Source organism: Balaenoptera borealis (genome assembly GCF_965194805.1).
Source record: "Balaenoptera borealis genome assembly, chromosome: 5".
Lineage (NCBI taxonomy): Eukaryota > Metazoa > Chordata > Mammalia > Artiodactyla > Balaenopteridae > Balaenoptera > Balaenoptera borealis.
This window is the reverse complement of record NC_138862.1, coordinates 106597300-106613048: the sequence shown is the minus strand read 5'-3', so window position 1 is coordinate 106613048 and position 15749 is coordinate 106597300.

Genomic DNA, 15749 nt, shown 5'->3' with positions numbered 1-15749 from the left:
AAAGAAGGTGTAGTCCTTATGTACAATGGAATATCACTCAGCCATGAAATCAATGTCCTAAGGCTAGTAGCAGCATGATGAGTGGATTTAGGTACGACGATTCTAAGTGAAATAAGTCACACAGAAAAGGACACTTCTCATAAGGTATCACTGATAGAGGGAATGTAAAAACCGTTACACATGAACTGAATTACAAAACAGAACAGAGTCACACATGCAGAAAACACACTATGGCTGCTTAACGGGAAAGGTGAGGTGGGGTGATACATCAAACAAGGGTTTCAAATTAGCTCAGATACCGTTCCATAAACCCAATATGTAATAGACAAGACCTACTCCTTGCTCAGAGAACTGGACTCAACACGCCCTATTCACCGCACAAGTATATATCTGACTACTAATTATCTTAAAACCTATGTATTGATATCTCTCTGTTAGTGTGTCAAGTGGGTGTAAAGCGGCATAAACACAGCAGTGAAAAGCAGCTAAATCCCATTATGAAAATAAATTACTTTGAAAAACCCATGAAAGAAAGACAGTGAAAGAGAGAGACATTCTTACACAATGCGTTCAGGGGCTGTGATGCAACCTGGATTGACCATATCTAGACCCACAGCTGGATGAGACCTAAGGGTGGACACTCTTGGGGCTGAGAGGTTTGGTGAGGTTGGGTGACAAACGCAGACCATTTAAAGTAATACTGCATGATACCCATTGCATGGGTCCCAAATCTCCAGGTCCAAGGGCATCTTCCTACATCGAAAACATGCATGAGAAACCCAGAAGATGGTACACCGTGTGATGGGGAAAGGTTTCAAAAACGCACCTCATTTCTCATCTCCTTGTGCCCGGGTTCGCCATTCCAGGCGCTTTACTAGCAATCTCCCTACTTGGAGCATCAGCACCTTTAACCTCCTGTTCCATACAGGTTGCCATTTTTCCTGACGATGAACGGGAAGACGGGGAACCAATGAGAGACTGGCTCTTGGTGTTGGGAAAGGCACAGGTCACTCTATTTTCCAATCAGGAAGAAGAATTAACAACAGGCTCATCCCGCCCCCCGGAACCAGAACAGGGCCTGAAGCCATCCTGCGCTTTTGCGGCCAGCTCCCTAAAACACGAGTTGTAAAATGGAGGCTCAGGGCACTGCAATTCACAAACCTGCAGAGTTATAAATGATAACTCTCGTCCACAAATATATTGAGGGAAGGCAATGAAGAGGATTTGAAATCAAGGCAGAATTGCAGGAAACAGATTTCAGGAGGTAGATTTGAATCTCATTTAAAGCACATGAAAAGCGGCAAAACGTTGACAATGATGCCCTTGGCCAAAAAGGGCGTATGCGTTTTTTCCTGAATATATTCAGGAAAAAACGCATACGCCCTTTTTGGCCAACCAAGCAACCTGGAAAGGCAAATCAGCGCTACAAAGAAGTCTCGCTTCCCATCAGTCAAAAGGGACATGCTGAAAAAAGTGTCAAAACCAGAAATGCAGGACAGGCCATGGAGAAATGGGAGCCTTGCTACACTGATGGGCGGGATGTAAATTGCCAACAGCCACTCTGGAGAAGTGTACGGTGAGTCCTGAAACATCTAAAAAACACAGCTTAGAGAGCATAGGGCACTTCCACTCATGGGGTTATAAATTGGGAAAATGAAAAATCAGCAAGACACAAGCACCCCAAAGTTTAGGGCTGCTCTGTTGACAAGGACCTCCACTTCATTCCACCTTAAATATCCCAGGAAAGAGAAAAATGGGTAAAGAAGTTGTAGTCCTTATGTACAATGGAATATCACTCAGGCATGAAATCAATGTCCTAAGGCTAGTAGCAGCATGATGAGTGGATTTAGGTACAACGATTCTAACTGAAATAAGTCACACAGAAAAGGACACTTCTCATAAGGTATCACTGATAGAGGGAATGTAAAAACCGTTACACATGAACTGAATTACAAAACAGAACAGAGTCACACATGCAGAAAACACACTATGGCTGCTTAACGGGAAAGGGGAGGTGGGGTGATACATAAAACAAGGGTTTCAAATTAGCTCAGATACCGTTCCATAAACCCAATATGTAATAGACAAGACCTACTCCTTGCTCAGAGAACTGGACTCAACACGCCCTATTCACCGCACAAGAATATATCTGACTAGTAATAATCTTAAAACCTATGTATTGATATCTCTCTGTTACTGTGTCAAATGGGTGTAAAGCGGCATAAACACAGCAGTGAAAAGCAGCTAAACCGCATTATGAAAATAAATTACTTTGAAAAACCCATGAAAGAAAGACAGTGAAAGAGAGAGACATTCTTACACAATGCGTTCAGGGGCTGTGATGCAACCTGGATTGACCATATCTAGACACACAGCTGGATGAGACCTAAGGGTGGACACTCTTGGGGCTGAGAGGTTTGGTGAGGTTGGGTGAGCAAACGCAGACCATTTAAAGTAATACTGCATGGTACCCATCGCATGGGTCCCAAATCTCCAGGTTCAAGGGCATCTTCCTACATCGAAAACATGCATGAGAAACCCAGAAGATGGTACACCGTGTGATGGGGAAAGGTTTCTAAAACGCACCTCATTTCTCATCTCCTTGTGCCCGGGTTCGCCATTCCAGCCGCTTTACTAGCAATCTCCCTACTTGGAGCATCAGCACCTTTAACCTCCTGTTCCGTACAGGTTGCCATTTCTCCTGACGATGAACGGGAAGACGGGGAACCAATGAGAGACTGGCTCTTGGTGTTGGGAAAGGCACAGGTCACTCTATTTTCCCATCAGGAAGAAGAATTAACAACAGGCTCATCCCGCCCCCCGGAACCACAACAGGGCCTGAAGCCATCCTGCGCTTTTGCGGCCAGCTCCCAAAAACACGAGTTGTAAAATGGAGGCTCAGGGCACTGCAATTCACAAACCTGCAGAGTTATAAATGATAACTCTCGTCCACAAATATATTGAGGGAAGGCAACGAAGAGGATTTGAAATCAAGGCAGAATTGCAGGAAACAGATTTCAGGAGGTAGATTCGAATCGCCTTGAAAGCACATGAAAAGCGGCAAAACGTCGACAATGGTGCCCTTGGCCAAAAAGGGCGTATGCGTTTTTTCCTGAATATATTCAGGAAAAAACGCATACGCCCTTTTTGGCCAACCAAGCAAGCTGGAAAGGCAAATCAGCGCTACAAAGAAGGCTCGCTTCCCGTCGGTCAAAAGGGCCATGCTGAAAAAAGTGTAAAAACCAGAAATGCAGGACAGGCCATGGAGAAATGGGAGCCTTGCTACGCTGATGGGCGGGTTGTAAATGGCCAACAGCCACTCTGGAGAAGTGTACGGTGTGTTCTGAAACATCTAAAAAACACAGCTTAGAGAGCATAGGGCACTTCCGCTCATGGGCGTATAAATTGGGAAAACTAAAAATCAGCAAGACACACGCACCCCAAGGTTTAGGGCTGCTCTGTTGACAAGAAGCTCCACTTCATTACACCTTAAATATCCCAGGAAAGAGAAAAACGGATAAAGAAGTTGTGGTCGTTATGTACAATGAATATCACTCAGCTATGAAATCAATGTCATGAGGCTAGTAGCAGCATGATGAGTGAATTTAGGTACGACGATTCTAAGTGAAATAAGTCACACAGAAAAAGACACTTATCATAAGATATCACTTATAGAGGGAATGTAAAAACCGCTACACTTGAACTGAATTACAAAACAGAACAGAGGCACACGTTTAGAAAACACACTATGGCTGCTTAACGGGAAAGGTGAGGTGGGGTGATGCATAAAACAAGGGTTTCAAATTAGCTCAGATACCGTTCCATAAACCCAATATGTAATAGACAAGACTTACTCCTTGCTCAGTGAACTGGACTCAACACCCCCTATTCACCGCACAAGAATATATCTGACTAGTAAGAAACTTAAAACCTATGTATTGATATCTCTCTGTAAGTGAGTCAAGTGGGTGTAAAGCGGCATAAACACAGCAGTGAAAAGCAGCTAAACCCCATTATAAAAATCAATTACTTTTAAAAACCCGTGAAACAAAGACAGTGAAAGAGAGAGAAATACTTACAAAATTCGTTCAGGGGCTGTGATGCAACCTGGATTGACCATACCTAGACCCACAGCTGGGTGAGACATAAGGGTGGACACTCTTGGGGCTGAGAGGTTTGGTGAGGTTGGGTGAGCAAACGCAGACCCTTTCAAGTAATACTGCATGGTACCCATCCCATAGGTCCCAAAACTCCAGGTTCAAGGGAACCTTCCTACATCGAAAACTTGCATGAGAAACCCAGAAGATGGTACACCATGCGATCGGGAAAGGTTTCTAAAACGCACCTCATTTCTCATCTCCTTGGGCTCGGGTTCGCCATTCCAGCCGCTTTACCAGCAATCTCCCTACTTGAAGGATCAGCACCTTTAACCTCCGGTTCCGAAAAGGTTGCAATTTGTCCTGAGGATGAACGGGAAGAGGGGGAACCAATGAGAGACTAGCTCTAGGTGTTGGGACAGGCACAGGTCACTCTATTTTCCCATCAGGAAGAAGAAATAACCACAGGCTCAGCCTGCCCCCCGGAACCAGAATAGGGCCTGAAGCAATCCTGCGCTTTTGCGGCCAGCTCCCACAAAAGCGAGTTGACAAATGGAGCTCAGGGGCACTGCAATTCACAAACCTGCAGAGTTATAAATGGTAACTCTCGTCCACAAATATATTGAGGGAAGGCAACGAAGAGGATTTGAAAGCAAGGCAGAATTGCAGGAAACAGATTTCAGGAGGTAGATTCGAATCGCCTTGAAAGCACATGAAAAGCGGCAAAACGTCGACAATGGTGCCCTTGGCCAAAAAGGGCGTATGCGTTTTTTCCTGAATATATTCAGGAAAAAACGCATACGCCCTTTTTGGCCAACCAAGCAAGCTGGAAAGGCAAATCAGCGCTACAAAGAAGGCTCGCTTCCCGTCGGTCAAAAGGGCCATGCTGAAAAAAGTGTAAAAACCAGAAATGCAGGACAGGCCATGGAGAAATGGGAGCCTTGCTACGCTGATGGGCGGGTTGTAAATGGCCAACAGACACTCTGGAGAAGTGTACGGTGTGTCCTGAAACATCTAAAAAACACAGCTTAGAGAGCATAGGGCACTTCCGCTCATGGGCGTATAAATTGGGAAAACTAAAAATCAGCAAGACACAGGCACCCCAAGGTTTAGGGCTGCTCTGTTGACAAGAACCTCCACTTCATTACACCTTAAATATCCCAGGAAAGAGAAAAACGGATAAAGAAGTTGTGGTCCTTATGTACAATGGAATATCCCTCAGCCATGAAATCAATGGCATGAGGCTAGTAGCAGCATGATGAGTGCATTTAGGTACGACGATTCTAAGTGAAATAAGTCACACAGAAAAAGACACTTATCATAAGATATCACTTATAGAGGGAATGTAAAAACCGCTACACTTGAACTGAATTACAAAACAGAACTGAGTCACACGTTTAGAAAACACACTATGGCTGCTTTACGGGAAAGGTGAGGTGGGGTGATGCATAAAACAAGGGTTTCAAATTAGCTCAGATACCGTTCCATAAACCCAATATGTAATAGACAAGACCTACTCCTTGCTCAGTGAACTGGACTCAACACCCCCTATTCACCGCACAAGAATATATCTGACTAGTAAGAAACTTAAAACCTATGTATTGATATCTCTCTGTAAGTGAGTCAAGTGGGTGTAAAGCGGCATACACACAGCAGTGAAAAGCAGCTAAACCCCACTATAAACATCAATTACTTTTAAAAACCCGTGAAACAAAGACAGTGAAAGAGAGAGAAATGCTTACAAAATTCGTTCAGGGGCTGGGATGCAACCTGGATTGACCATACGTAGATCCACAGCTGGGTGAGACATAAGGGTGGACACTCTTGGGGCTGAGAGGTTTGGTGAGGTTGGGTGAGCAAACGCAGACCCTTTCAAGTAATACTGCATGGTACCCATCCCATGGGTCCCAAAACTCCAGGTTCAAGGGAACCTTCCCACATCGAAAACTTGCATGAGAAACCCAGAAGATGGTACACCATGCGATCGGGAAAGGTTTCTAAAACGCACCTCATTTCTCATCTCCTTGGGCTCGGGTTCGCCATTCCAGCCGCTTTACCAGCAATCTCCCTACTTGAAGGATCAGCACCTTTAACCTCCGGTTCCGAAAAGGTTGCAATTTGTCCTGAGGATGAACGGGAAGAGGGGGAACCAATGAGAGACTAGCTCTAGGTGTTGGGACAGGCACAGGTCACTCTATTTTCCCATCAGGAAGAAGAAATAACCACAGGCTCAGCCTGCCCCCCGGAACCAGAATAGGGCCTGAAGCAATCCTGCGCTTTTGCGGCCAGCTCCCACTAAAGCGAGTTGACAAATGGAGCTCAGGGTCACTGCAATTCACAAACCTGCAGAGTTATAAATGGTAACTCTCGTCCACAAATATATTGAGGGAAGGCAACGAAGAGGATTTGAAAGCAAGGCAGAATAGCAGGAAACAGATTTCAGGAGGTAGATTCGAATCGCCTTGAAAGCACATGAAAAGCGGCAAAATGTCGACAATGGTGCCCTTGGCCAAAAAGGGCGTATGCGTTTTTTCCTGAATATATTCAGGAAAAAACGCATACGCCCTTTTTGGCCAACCAAGCAAGCTGGAAAGGCAAATCAGCGCGACAAAGAAGGCTCGCTTCCCGTCGGTCAAAAGGGCCATGCTGAAAAAAGTGTAAAAACCAGAAATGCAGGACAGGCCATGGAGAAATGGGAGCCTTGCTACGCTGATGGGCGGGTTGTAAATGGCCAACAGACACTCTGGAGAAGTGTACGGTGTGTCCTGAAACATCTAAAAAACACAGCTTAGAGAGCATAGGGCACTTCCGCTCATGGGCGTATAAATTGGGAAAACTAAAAATCAGCAAGACACAGGCACCCCAAAGTTTAGGGCTGCTCCGTTGACAAGAACCTCCACTTCATTACACCTTAAATATCCCAGGAAAGAGAAAAACGGATAAAGAAGTTGTGGTCCTTATGTACAATGGTATATCACTCAGGCATGAAATCAATGTCATGAGGCTAGTAGCAGCATGATGAGTGGATTTAGGTACGATGATTCTAAGTGAAATAAGTCACATAGAAAAAGACACTTATCATAAGATATCACTTATAGAGGGAATGTAAAAACCGCTACACTTGAACTGAATTACAAAACAGAACAGAGTCACACGTTTAGAAAACACACTATGGCTGCTTAACGGGAAAGGTGAGGTGGGGTGATGCATAAAACAAGGGTTTCAAATTAGCTCAGATACCGTTCCATAAACCCAATATGTAATAGACAAGACCTACTCCTTGCTCAGTGAACTGGACTCAACACCCCCTATTCACTGCACAAGAATATATCTGACTAGTAAGAAACTTAAAACCTATGTACTGATATCTCTCTGTAAGTGAGTCAAATGGGTGTAAAGCGGCATAAACACAGCAGTGAAAAGCAGCTAAACCCCATTATAAAAATCAATTACTTTTAAAAACCCGTGAAACAAAGACAGTGAAAGAGAGAGAAATACTTACAAAATTCGTTCAGGGGCTGTGATGCAACCTGGATTGACCATACCTAGACCCACAGCTGGGTGAGACATAAGGGTGGACACTCTTGGGGCTGAGAGTTTTGGTGAGGTTGGGTGAGCAAACACAGACCCTTTCAAGTAATACTGCGTGGTACCCATCCCATGGGTCCCAAATCTCCAGGTTCAAGGGCACCTTCCTACATCGAAAACTTGCATGAGAAACCCAGAAGATGGTACACCATGGGATCGGGAAAGGTTTCTAAAACGCACCTCATTTCTCATCTCCTTGGGCTCGGGTTCGCCATTCCAGCCGCTTTACCAGCAATCTCCCTACTTGAAGGATCAGCACCTTTAACCTCCGGTTCCGAAAAGGTTGCAATTTGTCCTGAGGATGAACGGGAAGAGGGGGAACCAATGAAAGCCTAGCTCTAGGTGTTGGGACAGGCACAGGTCACTCTATTTTCCCATCAGGAAGAAGAAATAACCACAGGCTCAGCCTGCCCCCCGGAACCAGAATAGGGCCTGAAGCAATCCTGCGCTTTTGCGGCCAGCTCCCACTAAAGCGAGTTGAAAACTGGAGCTCAGGGGCACTGCAATTCACAAACCTGCAGAGTTATAAATGGTAACTCTCGTCCACAAATATATTGAGGGAAGGCAACGAAGAGGATTTGAAAGCAAGGCAGAATTGCAGGAAATAGATTTCAGGAGGTAGATTCGAATCGCCTTGAAAGCACATGAAAAGTGGCAAAACGTCGACAATGATGCCCTTGGCCAAAAAGGGCGTATGCGTTTTTTCCTGAATATATTCAGGAAAAAACGCATACGCCCTTTTTGGCCAACCAAGCAAGCTGGAAAGGCAAATCAGCGCTACAAAGAAGGCTCGCTTCCCGTCGGTCAAAAGGGCCATGCTGAAAATAGTGTAAAAACCAGAAATGCAGGACAGGCCATGGAGAAATGGGAGCCTTGCTACGCTGATGGGCGGGTTGTAAATGGCCAACAGCCACTCTGGAGAAGTGTACGGTGTGTCCTGAAACATCTAAAAAACACAGCTTAGAGAGCATAGGGCACTTCCGCTCATGGGCGTATAAATTGGGAAAACTAAAAATCAGCAAGACACAGGCACCCCAAGGTTTAGGGCTGCTCTGTTGACAAGAACCTCCACTTCATTACACCTTAAATATCCCAGGAAAGAGAAAAACGGATAAAGAAGTTGTGGTCCTTATGTACAATGGAATATCACTCAGCCATGAAATCAATGTCATGAGGCTAGTAGCAGCATGATGAGTGGATTTAGGTACGACGATTCTAAGTGAAATAAGTCACACAGAAAAAGACACTTATCATAAGATGTCACTTATAGAGGGAATGTAAAAACCGCTACACTTGAACTGAATTACAAAACAGAACAGAGTCACACGTTTAGAAAACACACTATGGCTGCTTAACGGGAAAGGTGAGGTGGGGTGATGCATAAAACAAGGGTTTCAAATTAGCTCAGATACCGTTCCATAAACCCAATATGCAATAGACAAGACCTACTCCTTGCTCAGTGAACTGGACTCAACACCCCCTATTCACCGCACAAGAATATATCTGACTAGTAAGAAACTTAAAACCTATGTATTGATATCTCTCTGTAAGTGAGTCAAGTGGGTGTAAAGCGGCATAAACACAGCAGTGAAAAGCAGCTAAACCCCATTATAAAAATCAATTACTTTTAAAAACCCGTGAAACAAAGACAGTGAAAGAGAGAGAAATACTTACAAAATTCGTTCAGGGGCTGTGATGCAACCTGGATTGACCATACCTAGACCCACAGCTGGGTGAGACATAAGGGTGGACACTCTTGGGGCTGAGAGGTTTGGTGAGGTTGGGTGAGCAAACGCAGACCCTTTCAAGTAATACTGCATGGTACCCATCCCATAGGTCCCAAAACTCCAGGTTCAAGGGAACCTTCCTACATCGAAAACTTGCATGAGAAACCCAGAAGATGGTACACCATGCGATCGGGAAAGGTTTCTAAAACGCACCTCATTTCTCATCTCCTTGGGCTCGGGTTCGCCATTCCAGCCGCTTTACCAGCAATCTCCCTACTTGAAGGATCAGCACCTTTAACCTCCGGTTCCGAAAAGGTTGCAATTTGTCCTGAGGATGAACGGGAAGAGGGGGAACCAATGAGAGACTAGCTCTAGGTGTTGGGACAGGCACAGGTCACTCTATTTTCCCATCAGGAAGAAGAAATAACCACAGGCTCAGCCTGCCCCCCGGAACCAGAATAGGGCCTGAAGCAATCCTGCACTTTTGCGGCCAGCTCCCACAAAAGCGAGTTGAAAACTGGAGCTCAGGGGCACTGCAATTCACAAACCTGCAGAGTTATAAATGGTAACTCTCGTCCACAAATATATTGAGGGAAGGCAACGAAGAGGATTTGAAAGCAAGGCAGAATTGCAGGAAACAGATTTCAGGAGGTAGATACGAATCGCCTTGAAAGCACATGAAAAGCGGCAAAATGTCGACAATGATGCCCTTGGCCAAAAAGGGCGTATGCGTTTTTTCCTGAATATATTCAGGAAAAAACGCATACGCCCTTTTTGGCCAACCAAGCAAGCTGGGAAGGCAAATCAGCACTACAAAGAAGGCTCGCTTCCCGTCGGTCAAAAGGGCCATGCTGAAAAAAGTGTAAAAACCAGAAATGCAGGACAGGCCATGGAGAAATGGGAGCCTTGCTACGCTGATGGGCGGGTTGTAAATGGCCAACAGCCACTCTGGAGAAGTGTACGGTGTGTCCTGAAACATCTAAAAAACACAGCTTAGAGAGCATAGGGCACTTCCGCTCATGGGCGTATAAATTGGGAAAACTAAAAATCAGCAAGACACAGGCACCCCAAGGTTTAGGGCTGCTCTGTTGACAAGAAGCTCCACTTCATTACACCTTAAATATCCCAGGAAAGAGAAAAACGGATAAAGAAGTTGTGGTCGTTATGTACAATGAATATCACTCAGCCATGAAATCAATGTCATGAGGCTAGTAGGAGCATGATGAGTGGATTTAGGTACGACGATTCTAAGTGAAATAAGTCACACAGAAAAAGACACTTATCATAAGATATCACTTATAGAGGGAATGTAAAAACCGCTACACTTGAACTGAATTACAAAACAGAACAGAGTCACACGTTTAGAAAACACACTATGGCTGCTTAACGGGAAAGGTGAGGTGGGGTGATGCATAAAACAAGGGTTTCAAATTAGCTCAGATACCGTTCCATAAACCCAATATGTAATAGACAAGACCTACTCCTTGCTCAGTGAACTGGACTCAACACCCCCTATTCACCGCACAAGAATATATCTGACTAGTAAGAAACTTAAAACGTATGTACTGATATCTCTCTGTAAGTGAGTCAAGTGGGTGTAAAGCGGCATAAACACAGCAGTGAAAAGCAGCTAAACCCCATTATAAAAATCAATTACTTTTAAAAACCCGTGAAACAAAGACAGTGAAAGAGAGAGAAATACTTACAAAATTCGTTCAGGGGCTGTGATGCAACCTGGATTGACCATACCTAGATCCACAGCTGGGTGAGACATAAGGGTGGACACTCTTGGGGCTGAGAGGTTTGGTGAGGTTGGGTGAGCAAACGCAGACCCTTTCAAGTAATACTGCATGGTACCCATCCCATGGGTCCCAAAACTCCAGGTTCAAGGGAACCTTCCTACATCGAAAACTTGCATGAGAAACCCAGAAGATGGTACACCATGCGATCGGGAAAGGTTTCTAAAACGCACCTCATTTCTCATCTCCTTGGGCTCGGGTTCGCCATTCCAGCCGTTTTACCAGCAATCTCCCTACTTGAAGGATCAGCACCTTTAACCTCCGGTTCCGAAAAGGTTGCAATTTGTCCTGAGGATGAACGGGAAGAGGGGGAACCAATGAGAGACTAGCTCTAGGTGTTGGGACAGGCACAGGTCACTCTATTTTCCCATCAGGAAGAAGGAATAACCACAGGCTCAGCCTGCTCCCCGGAACCAGAATAGGGCTTGAAGCAATCCTGCGCTTTTGCGGCCAGCTCCCACAAAAGCGAGTTGACAAATGGAGCTCAGGGTCACTGCAATTCACAAACCTGCAGAGTTATAAATGGTAACTCTCGTCCACAAATATATTGAGGGAAGGCAACGAAGAGGATTTGAAAGCAAGGCAGAATTGCAGGAAACAGATTTCAGGAGGTAGATTCGAATCGCCTTGAAAGCACATGAAAAGCGGCAAAACGTCGACAATGGTGCCCTTGGCCAAAAAGGGCGTATGCGTTTTTTCCTGAATATATTCAGGAAAAAACGCATACGCCCTTTTTGGCCAACCAAGCAAGCTGGAAAGGCAAATCAGCGCTACAAAGAAGGCTCGCTTCCCGTCGGTCAAAAGGGCCATGCTGAAAAAAGTGTAAAAACCAGAAATGCAGGACAGGCCATGGAGAAATGGGAGCCTTGCTACGCTGATGGGCGGGTTGTAAATGGCCAACAGACACTCTGGAGAAGTGTACGGTGTGTCCTGAAACATCTAAAAAACACAGCTTAGAGAGCATAGGGCACTTCCGCTCATGGGCGTATAAATTGGGAAAACTAAAAATCAGCAAGACACAGGCACCCCAAGGTTTAGGGCTGCTCTGTTGACAAGAACCTCCACTTCATTACACCTTAAATATCCCAGGAAAGAGAAAAACGGATAAAGAAGTTGTGGTCCTTATGTACAATGGAATATCACTCAGCCATGAAATCAATGTCATGAGGCTAGTAGCAGCATGATGAGTGGATTTAGGTACGACGATTCTAAGTGAAATAAGTCACACAGAAAAAGACACTTATCATAAGATGTCACTTATAGAGGGAATGTAAAAACCGCTACACTTGAACTGAATTACAAAACAGAACAGAGTCACACGTTTAGAAAACACACTATGGCTGCTTAACGGGAAAGGTGAGGTGGGGTGATGCATAAAACAAGGGTTTCAAATTAGCTCAGATACCGTTCCATAAACCCAATATGTAATAGACAAGACCTACTCCTTGCTCAGTGAACTGGACTCAACACCCCCTATTCACCGCACAAGAATATATCTGACTAGTAAGAAACTTAAAACCTATGTACTGATACCTCTCTGTAAGTGAGTCAAGTGGGTGTAAAGCGGCATAAACACAGCAGTGAAAAGCAGCTAAACCCCATTATAAAACTCAATTACTTTTAAAAACCCGTGAAACAAAGACAGTGAAAGAGAGAGAAATGCTTACAAAATTCGTTCAGGGGCTGTGATGCAACCTGGATTGACCATACCTAGACCCACAGCTGGGTGAGACATAAGGGTGGACACTCTTGGGGCTGAGAGTTCTGGTGAGGTTGGGTGAGCAAACGCAGACCCTTTCAAGTAATACTGCGTGGTACCCATCCCATGGGTCCCAAATCTCCAGGTTCAAGGGCACCTTCCTACATCGAAAACTTGCATGAGAAACCCAGAAGATGGTACACCATGCGATCGGGAAAGGTTTCTAAAACGCACCTCGTTTCTCATGTCCTTGTGCTTGGGTTCGCCATTCCAGCCGCTTTACCAGCAATCTCCCTACTTGAAGGATCAGCACCTTTAACCTCCGGTTCCAAAAAGGTTGCAATTTGTCCTGAGGATGAACGGGAAGAGGGGGAACCAATGAGAGACTAGCTCTAGGTGTTGGGACAGGCACAGGTCACTCTATTTTCCCATCAGGAAGAAGAAATAACCACAGGCTCAGCCTGCCCCCCGGAACCAGAATAGGGCCTGAAGCAATCCTGCGCTTTTGCGGCCAGCTCCCACTAAAGCGAGTTGACAAATGGAGCTCAGGGTCACTGCAATTCACAAACCTGCAGAGTTATAAATGGTAACTCTCGTCCACAAATATATTGAGGGAAGGCAACGAAGAGGATTTGAAAGCAAGGCAGAATTGCAGGAAACAGATTTCAGGAGGTAGATTCGAATCGCCTTGAAAGCATATGAAAAGCGGCAAAACGTCGACAATGATGCCCTTGGCCAAAAAGGGCGTATGCGTTTTTTCCTGAATATATTCAGGAAAAAACGCATACGCCCTTTTTGGCCAACCAAGCAAGCTGGAAAGGCAAATCAGCGCTACAAAGAAGGCTCGCTTCCCGTCGGTCAAAAGGGCCATGCTGAAAAAAGTGTAAAAACCAGAAATGCAGGACAGGCCATGGAGAAATGGGAGCCTTGCTACGCTGATGGGCGGGTTGTAAATGGCCAACAGACACTCTGGAGAAGTGTACGGTGTGTCCTGAAACATCTAAAAAACACAGCTTAGAGAGCATAGGGCACTTCCGCTCATGGGCGTATAAATTGGGAAAACTAAAAATCAGCAAGACACAGGCACCCCAAGGTTTAGGGCTGCTCTGTTGACAAGAAGCTCCACTTCATTACACTTTAAATATCCCAGGAAAGTGAAAAACGGATAAAGAAGTTGTGGTCCTTATGTACAATGGAATATCACTCAGCCATGAAATCAATGTCATGAGGCTAGTAGCAGCATGATGAGTGGATTTAGGTACGACGATTCTAAGTGAAATAAGTCACACAGAAAAAGACACTTATCATAAGATATCACTTATAGAGGGAATGTAAAAACCGCTACACTTGAACTGAATTACAAAACAGAACAGAGTCACACGTTTAGAAAACACACTATGGCTGCTTAACGGGAAAGGTGAGGTGGGGTGATGCATAAAACAAGGGTTTCAAATTAGCTCAGATACCGTTCCATAAACCCAATATGTAATAGACAAGACCTACTCCTTGCTCAGTGAACTGGACTCAACACCCCCTATTCACCGCACAAGAATATATCTGACTAGTAAGAAACTTAAAACCTATGTATTGATATCTCTCTGTAAGTGAGTCAAGTGGGTGTAAAGCGGCATACACACAGCAGTGAAAAGCAGCTAAACCCCACTATAAACATCAATTACTTTTAAAAAACCCGTGAAACAAAGACAGTGAAAGAGAGAGAAATGCTTACAAAATTCGTTCAGGGGCTGTGATGCAACCTGGATTGACCATACCTAGACCCACAGCTGGGTGAGACATAAGGGTGGACACTCTTTGGGCTGAGAGGTTTGGTGAGGTTGGGTGAGCAAACGCAGACCCTTTCAAGTAATACTGCATGGTACCCATCCCATGGGTCCCAAAACTCCAGGTTCAAGGGCACCTTCCTATATCGAAATCTTGCATGAGAAACCCAGAAGATGGTACACCATGCGATCGGGAAAGGTTTCTAAAACGCACCTCATTTCTCATCTCCTTGGGCTCGGGTTCGCCATTCCAGCCGCTTTACCAGCAATCTCCCTACTTGAAGGATCAGCACCTTTAACCTCCGGTTCCGAAAAGGTTGCAATTTGTCCTGAGGATGAACGGGAAGAGGGGGAACCAATGAGAGACTAGCTCTAGGTGTTGGGACAGGCACAGGTCACTCTATTTTCCCATCAGGAAGAAGAAATAACCACAGGCTCAGCCTGCTCCCCGGAACCAGAATAGGGCCTGAAGCAATCCTGCGCTTTTGCGGCCAGCTCCCACAAAAGCGAGTTGACAAATGGAGCTCAGGGTCACTGCAATTCACAAACCTGCAGAGTTATAAATGGTAACTCTCGTCCACAAATATATTGAGGGAAGGCAACGAAGAGGATTTGAAAGCAAGGCAGAATTGCAGGAAACAGATTTCAGGAGGTAGATTCGAATCGCCTTGAAAGCACATGAAAAGCGGCAAAACGTCGACAATGGTGCCCTTGGCCAAAAAGGGCGTATGCGTTTTTTCCTGAATATATTCAGGAAAAAACGCATACGCCCTTTTTGGCCAACCAAGCAAGCTGGAAAGGCAAATCAGCGCTACAAAGAAGGCTCGCTTCCCGTCGGTCAAAAGGGCCATGCTGAAAAAAGTGTAAAAACCAGAAATGCAGGACAGGCCATGGAGAAATGGGAGCCTTGCTACGCTGATGGGCGGGTTGTAAATGGCCAACAGACACTCTGGAGAAGTGTACGGTGTGTCCTGAAACATCTAAAAAACACAGCTTAGAGAGCATAGGGCACTTCCGCTCATGGGCGTATAAATTGGGAAAACTAAAAATCAGCAAGA